Genomic DNA, 6,000 nt, shown 5'->3' with positions numbered 1-6,000 from the left:
TTTCAAAGTTGCAAAGCAGCAACCAGCCCACAATATATAATTTTTGCATTCAGAGTATCTTCAGACATTGTTGTTGAGATCATATTTTCTTTCAGGCGAAAGGAAGTCTGGCTATTTGTAAAGGCTTCCTGAAGTCTTTCTGTTGAAACATTGAGATTTTATGAGCTCTAGTAATTGGCATGTTCCCTGAGGGACGCTGTCAGTCAGAAATGTTTGTGCTGTGGTAAGGGATGTCAGATACATCACTTTGATACTCTGTTGCCGATCAGAGTAGAATATCAATGCCTTCAGATTAAAAAATACTGTAAGCAATGTGTGTCTTCAATAAATTTGAACTTTATTACTTTACATTTTTTTTCAAATAGTGAGTAATTTGTGTGTGCACTAGAGAAGAAAGTAGGCTGAATTGCCACCATTTTGCAGATCACTACTAATGTATACTACATTTTTAAAGCATTATTGATGAACTTTGCTATTGAGAGAATTGCACTGATTTTGTACATCTTTACTATGAAGTTTACATACTCACTGTTTCCGTGTTTAATTATTCAATTTTCTGCTTGTAATTTGTTTCAGAACCACAGATATGAAGCTGGAACTAATTAAATATAATATTTTGTAGATTAAATGTAACATCTAAAGTGTGACATAGGAAATGTGATGAAGAAAATATGATTTAGTTGAAACATTTTCAAAAATATAATTTACACTGCATGGTTACTGAATATACTGAGTAATGTTTTGTAATGGCAGAAGCATTTGATATAGAAAATAGTGTCTTAGTATAATAAAGGTAAATGATTCATTGTATTTAACTGGTCCTCAGCAAAGCTTCAAGCTTTCACTTGGCATCACCTCATTTAGAGTCAGTGCTTCTACTTACTGAGACTATGTACATATGTTTTAGACTGTGGAGATGCAGACAGGATTGAATTATTAGCAGGCTTCAGATCAGGTTCTTACAGGTTGGGACCACAGAGGGGTCAGAGATCTGATTCTTCTTATCTTGAAGTATGGGGTCCTGACAGAGAGCTGCAAATGCATTGGAATGTACTTGAAAGTCTATTAGCATGTTGTAAAATTCCTTTATCCTGACGAAAGGCCCTGACGAAGGGTCTTGGCCTGAAACGTCGACAGTGCTTCTCCCTATAGATGCTGCCTGGTCTGCTGTGTTCCACCAGCATTTTGCTTGAATTCCAGCATCTGCAGATTTCCTCTTGTTTCCTTTATTAGGGATTAGTTCTTGGTGAGCTAGTCTGCTCCTGGATGTCCCTATCTGACTTAAAGCCTTGCATGGTCAGATTCAAGAAGTATTTGGGACGCATGGTGGGGTGGGGGGAACATGGACTGTGTTTTTTCCCATCACCACAGGTGTAAGTTAAGCACTCCTTTCTCCACAACAAGTCCTAATCTGTTTGACACCGCAATTACTTTTAAAGAACCGGTCTTCAGTTTTCCCAACTACCTGAAAGTGAAAAAAGTTTTCTTTAAGTTAATGAATATCAAACAGTATGTGGTAGTGGAGCAGACTAGAAGAATAAAGAGCGACGTTGATAAATTTTCAGAGTTGATATGCAATAGTCAAATGAACTTTAAATATCCATAAGTGTGAGGTGGTTCATTTTCATAAGTAGAAAAAGAACAGGCTAAGTATTCTTTGAAAAGTAGATGTCTCAATGCATTAGGGAAACAGAGGGATTGAACATTAGGGATATACCAATCACTAGGGTAGTGACACAGATTAACGAGACATTAAAAAAGCAAGGCACTGGTTGAACAGCTAAGGATATCTGGAGAGAAAGCACTTTTACTACTCAGGGTAAAAGAGGGGCAAGACTGCGCAGGTGCATGACATCAGCCAGTAGAGTGGGAAAAGTTTAAAAAGATCACCATATCCAGCAGGCAGTGGAGTGGGAGGTGGCAGAGTGATAGGGCTTTGGCTCAACAAGCATAAGTGGTACTGAGGTGAGGTAGCTTGACCTGTGCTAATTGAGGAAAGGAAGTAGTATGTGTGTGAGGGAGAGGTTCTGGAGGATTGGACAGTTGCGGATGTTGTTCCTTTATTCAAGAAAGGGAGTAGAGATAGCCCAGGAAATTACAGACCAGTGAGTCCTTCTTCGGTGGTTGGTAAGTTAATGGAGAAGATCCTGAGAGGCAGGAGTTATGAACATTTGGAGAGGTATAATATGATTAGGAATAGTCAGCATGGCTTTGGCAAGAGCAGGATGTGCCTTACTAGCCTGATTGAATTTTTTGAGGATGTGACTAAACTCATTGATGAAGAACGAGCAGCAAATGTAGTGTATATGGATTTCAGCAATACATTTGATAGGTACCCAAGCAGGGCTTATTGAGAAAGTAAGGAGGCATGGGATCCAAGGGGATATTGCTTTGTGGATCCAGAACCGGCTTGCCCACAGAAGGCAAAGCGCTGTTGCAGACAGGTCATTTTCTGCATGGAGGTCGGTGACCTCAGGGATCTCTTCTGGGACCCTTTACTCATTGTGATTTTTATAAATGACCTGGATGAGGAAATGGAGGGATGGGTTAGTAAATTTGCTGATGACACAAAGGTTCGAGGTGTTCTGGATATGTGGAGGGCTGTCAGAGGTTACAGCGAGACACAGATAGGATGCAAAACTGAAGTGGCAGATGGAGTTCAACACAGATAAGTGTGAAGTGGTTCATTTTATTAAGTCAAATATGATGGCAGAATAAAGTATTAATGGTAAGACTCTTGGCAGTGTAGAGGATCAGAGGGATCTTGGGGTCCGAGTCCATGGGAAGCCCAAAGCAGCTGAGCAGGTTGACGCTGTGATTAAGAAGGCATATGGTGTATTGGCCTTCATTAATCATGGAATTGAAGTTAGGATCCAAGAGGTAATGTTGCTGTTGTATAGGACCCCGGTCAGACCCCACTTGGAGTACTGTGCTCAGTTCTGGTTGCCTCACTACAGGAAGGATGTGGAAGCCATGAAAAGGGTGCAGAGGAGATTTACAAGGATGTTGCCTTGATTGGGGAGCATACTTTATGAAAACAGGTTGAGTGAACTCGACCTGTTCTCCTTGGAGCAATGCAGAATGAGAGGTGACCTGATAGATGTGTATCTGATTCTGGGAGGCATTAATCGTGTAGATAGTCAGAGGCTTTTTCCCAGAGCTGAAATGGTTGCCACAAGAGGGCACAGGTTTAGGGTGCTGGGGAGTAGGTACAGAGGAGATGTCAGGGTTAAATTTTTTTACTCAGAAATTAGTGAGTGCATGGAATGGACTACCAGCAAAAATGGTGGAGGTGGGTACAATAGGGTCCTTTAAGAGACTTTTTGTTAGGTACATGGAGCTTAGAAAAATAGAGGGCTATGGGGAAGTCTAGTAATTTCTAAGGTAGGGACATGTTCGGCATAACTTTGTGGTCCGAAGGCTTTGTATTGTGCTGCAGGTTTTCTATGTTTCAAAGTGTAAGGGGTTTCTTATGTTACTGCGTATGTTAATCAAAATGGCTTCTTTGTTAAGTAAAAGTGGGGATGCTTCTTTGTTATGGTAACTGGGGAGAGAATGCTTTCTCTCGCAGCTTGTTTGGGTTATAATTACTGATAATGAGAATCGTATTCATTTGTTAACCAATTGGGATAGATGTTATTCTTTCTTCTGGGTCTGTGAGCTGTGGTTTTGCGGATTTTTGGGGAGTAGTGGAGGAGATTGCGAGGAAAGTGGAGGGTGCTGGAGGCGCTCTGGTCGATCACCGAGGGTGGTCCCAGACGTGTGGGTCGTGGAGGTCGGAGAAGATTGAATAGTGACTGAAGACTTCAATGGCTGAGCTCCAAAGATTGTGCACTAATTGACTGAAGCCTGATAAGTTCTGGCGCCTTTTCTTTCCTTTCTTTTTCATATATATTGTATCGCTATTAATCACTTAGCTCTAGTAAGATTTATAAAGTGTATTCTGTAAACGTACGTGGTGTGCGGTTTGATATTGTGTGTGCAAGTTTGTATTAGTGTGCATTTCACAGCATCCACGTATACGGGAGGCGTGGTTTGGCAGGTGGATGAATTTTACCCTAGACATACACCAGCCGACTGCGTGAGCGTTACATAAGTTTCTGTTTCTGCTCTTGGAAGATAGATTTGAAAACGAGAATGGCTATGTTAATAATTTATGGAAGGTTAGTCAGACCCACTGTGGATAATCATGAACAGCTTTGGTGTCTCTTTCCCTCCCTCCTTTCTCTCCCCCTGCCCTCTCTCTCTCTTTACTCCCTCTCTCTCTCTTTACTCCCTTTCTCTCCCCCTTCTCTCTCTGACCTCTCTCTCAAGGACAGGGAATCACAAGAGAGCTCACAAGTTATGGGAATTCTGCCAGAACCGATTTGTGATACATTGAACATGCTTGGGTTTTTTTTCGACTACAGAAGGTAAAATGGAAGGATGAGTATTTTGGAAGGGTTGTATGGCATCAGAGAATTAAGGAATCAGAGACATTGTTGGCATAGAAGGAAGCTATACACCCCATCATTCTGTACAGCCAGAAATGAACGATGTTTCTATGTAGGTCAATTTCTATGTAGTGTGGAAGGTGACAGCACTGAGAATACCTGGATGAACACTGAAAAGTAACATTTTTTTTCCTGTTTTGACCTCATTTTCAGGCACTGAGTTCTGACAGCCACCATTTTCAGGTGATTATCACCGTCCAATGCAGTAGATCACCATGGTAATCAATCTACCTTGAGAAAAATTATACATTTTACAAATGGAACAATGATATGTAACCCAGGTTAATTAAATCCAAAGATGTAAAGTTAGAAAGTGTCATCTATGGAGGGATGAAAACGAGGTTTACGGAATTTAAAAAAAGAACTTGGGATAAAGAAGCTACACAGGAACAAGAGGTGGCTTGGGCAGCAAGGGAAAGTGAGAGAAACACAACAAATTATTAGATATTAAAGTTATTAAACTGTTAAAAGTGGAATTAATAGTGTGTATCTCTACCCTACTTACTTGAAAACCTCAGGGTGAAACCCCTGGAGGAGAGATGATAGCAATGAAGCGTCTATTGAAGCTACAGCTATAACAAGCAACAGCTCTAACGAGACAATATAGACAGAGACGAGTGTTCAAGATCTCTACCATGTAATCGGAATTAGTTCTGTTAAATCATACCAAGGGATTTGGTCAGTTTTTTTTTGTATAAGTTTATGTATCGGCTTTCTGCGGATGATCAACTATTTCATACAGCAAAACAAGAAACAAGACGGCGGGCCACCTAAGATCGAAGAACCAGTGCAGGAGCAAAATGTTTAATGACATAGAGGATTATACGGTTGGGTGTATAAGTTTATTTTCATTCGAAGGATCTGAATTTGATCTTCTGCAAAATCTGACTTTGATAAGTTACTGAATGAGATTTACTTTGTTTAAAAGTTGTGATTTTGGAGAATTGTCGTAAAAGGAATTAAACTGTATAGATGTATATTTATTGAAATTGAATTTGTAGACATATTGACTTGAACAGAAACTGAAGTTAACCATAATATTTAAGAATAGGAATTCAATTAGTTTTCTAACTAGGGATAAATAAAAGGGAAAGGTAAGTCGGTAAACCTTTAAATAAGGAATAAAGCTAGATCTGATTAGTTAGAGAAATTGGAGTAATAAAGGTTATTCTAATAAAGGTCACTGACTCTAACCAAACAAGATTTTGTTTTTTGTTCAAAATCTGAGATTTGGAACCTAAACAGAAAGTTGGAATTTTGAATTGTTCTTACTCATGTAAATATTTTGTATGCCTTATTGATTAAAAAAAAACCAAACTTGTCTTTAGAAATGTGTGCTTTCTATTCACTGCCTCCTTCCAATATCTCGAGATTCTGATGACCCTTACTAGCACCTTGTGTGGTACTATGTAATTTGATTTTTCTCATAAAGAGTGCGGCAACCAGTCGCATTAGATAGGACCATTGCTACATGGCTGGTGCAATAAGTGAATTCAAAGTAGCCCCT

The sequence above is a fragment of the Hypanus sabinus genome, chromosome 10 (assembly GCF_030144855.1).
Source record: "Hypanus sabinus isolate sHypSab1 chromosome 10, sHypSab1.hap1, whole genome shotgun sequence".
In the NCBI taxonomy this organism is placed as follows: domain Eukaryota; kingdom Metazoa; phylum Chordata; class Chondrichthyes; order Myliobatiformes; family Dasyatidae; genus Hypanus; species Hypanus sabinus.
This window is presented reverse-complemented; position numbering follows the sequence as displayed.